The sequence below is a fragment of the Megalopta genalis genome, unplaced genomic scaffold, assembly GCF_051020955.1.
Source record: "Megalopta genalis isolate 19385.01 unplaced genomic scaffold, iyMegGena1_principal scaffold0166, whole genome shotgun sequence".
In the NCBI taxonomy this organism is placed as follows: Eukaryota; Metazoa; Arthropoda; class Insecta; order Hymenoptera; family Halictidae; genus Megalopta; species Megalopta genalis.
In genome coordinates, this window is record NW_027476235.1 from 95,001 (window position 1) to 97,500 (window position 2,500).

Genomic DNA, 2,500 nt, shown 5'->3' on the forward strand with positions numbered 1-2,500 from the left:
TTTAATTAGTGTTTGTAGGATGGTACTATTAGCCATTATCCCGTCGGTTCTCGTGAAGCCTCTTTGCGTGTGAAACAGAGGTATTTCATTCTCAAGGCGCGACACGATGATTTTATTTAGTAGGCGCAGTATATGACTTGAGATGGTTATGGGCCGCCATTGTTTTGGGTCCATCAAGTCGCCGGATTTAGGTAACAGTGTTGTTCTGTTCGATCTTAGCACAGAGGGTAACGTCTTCATTCCCCATACAATATTCAATAGTGCACACAGCTCCTTGCGTGGCATTTGCCTAAGAGTCGATCGATCAATTCCGTCGGTGCCTGGAGCGGATTGTTTCATCCTGGTAAGTTGCTCGTGTATCTCGGTCGGTGATATCGGATTTGAAAGGTTGATATTACTATTGGTATCTGTTTTTCGCTTCTGAGGTTTCCATTCGACATCCTTGTGTTCGAATAGTTTAGAATAATATTCTTCAAATGATTCTATCGTCGGAGATTCTGTAATGTTGAGTGGGTTTCCGGTAATTATATGCTCAGCCAGTTGGGTTGGGTTTTTGTTATAGAGTTTTTGGAATCTGGCGTAATCAGTCGCTATCCTTTTAGCGCGGTTGCCTTTTCTTTTATTACTTTCATTGCATTTATTTCTATGCTTGTTCTTTTTACTGTTATTTTTATTCTTGTTTTCGTTCTGATAGTTATTTAATTTATTTTTATTATTTTTATCGTCCATTGTATTTATAACTCTGTTGTTGCTTGTATTGTTTTTATTGTATTTATTATTTTTATTTTGTTTATTGCTTTTATTATATTTATTTTTCTTGTTACTAGTTTTATGGGTTTTATCTACTGAGTTACTATTTTCATTGTATTTATCGGTTTCATCAGCGAGCGAAGCAACATATGATGTTAAGTTTTCTATGTATTGGTCCATCATTAACATAGTGTCTTCAGAAGGTGTGTTAGACAGGGCATTTTCAATAATTTCTGCCATGTGATGGCCTACTTGTACTTTAAGTTCAGCCAGGATGTTGCGTATATCATCAGGTATAGTTGTACTGTGCGGAGATGATGTCGCTTCGCGTGTGTCGATGTCTCCGCGCGCGCGAGGATCGTCACATCTGGTTAGCAGCACCCGCGGCACCAACGGGCAGGTACTCAAGATATTGGTCTGGCCCGCCTCGTCGAGGGCTTCACTGAGGTATGATTTGTATTTTTCTTTTTGTCTTAATTTTTTAATACCGTCAAAAGAGCGGCCGGATTTTTCTGATAGAATTTTAATTATTTCTTTTCCTAATAACTTTGCATTTTTAGTAATATCTATTTCATCGTGGGCTATTGCTCTGATCTCATCATCGGTATATTGAGCCCTCGAAGAAGCGAGGCGTTTATTGTGGAGATCGAGATCGGCGGTATTGTAGTTCTCGATGTGAGTCCTCCGTTGATGCTGGCGTAATCCGGCGTATGTCTCATACGTATTTTTACAGGTCTCACACGCATAACCATCGGCCTGCGGAGGAGGCGCATTACATCGCCTTTTGTGTTGGGCGGCGCTGGCAGCGGTACGAGCGCTCAGATCGGTCCCACAACTCGGGCATAAAAACGTATTGTCTAAATCGAGAGCCTTTTGAACAGCATGGTCGTCGTCGTTTGAACCCAACGAGCTATTTGCTCGCTGGGGAAGGGAATCCACCCTTGCTGTCGCCACTGCTTGGGACCGACAGCGTCCGAGGCTTGTTGTCTTATGTTTTGGTGCAATATATATTTGCCCCGAAGGGCATGAACTCGGAGGGCTGCAAACCCCGCGAGTCCATACGGCTTACGCCAATGGATCGGCCATCTCGTTAGCTCGGACCAGGCATACAAATGGTCCTTTTTCCGGCGCCACGTGACCTTGCCTAAGGGTCGGACGTGAGATTGGCCTTGGGTAGGGTTTCCAGACGACATGGCGAACGAAGATGTTCGGTTCGCCATGCCCTGACCCCGCTACCCCAGTCAGACCGGCACGTCGTGTCGCACAGGATTTAGCCGCAATGCACTGAATGGACAGGTCCAAACAATACATCACGTTACCGTCGGGAACCACGAGGAGGTACCTGTGCGACTAGGACGGGAGAGGCTAATGGACCTAACAAGAGGTCTATATTACGCATCACCGTCCCGCGGGAGGCCAAGGCACGGGACCGAGCTCGGATCCCAGCCACGAGAGCCGTTCACCTCGCCCAGGCCCGGCACGTCAGCCAGACCCGCTTCCCGACCAAGCCCGACACGCCCCGCTCCTCAGAGCCAATCCTTATCCCGAAGTTACGGATCCAATTTGCCGACTTCCCTTACCTACATTAATCTATCGACTAGAGGCTCTTTACCTTGGAGACCTGCTGCGGATATGGGTACGAACCGGCGCGACACCTCCACGTGGCCCTCTCCTGGATTTTCAAGGTCCGAGGGGATGATCCGGACACCGCCGCAACTGCGGTGCTCTTCGCGTTCCAAACCCTATCTCC

At 46.8% G+C, this 2,500-nt stretch overlaps 1 pseudogene; it reads right to left on the minus strand.

Annotated features, from left to right (window-relative positions):
• The window catches only part of LOC143262679 (large subunit ribosomal RNA), an 8,812-nt pseudogene that overhangs the window by 4,014 nt on the left and 2,298 nt on the right, over nucleotides 1–2,500 (minus strand).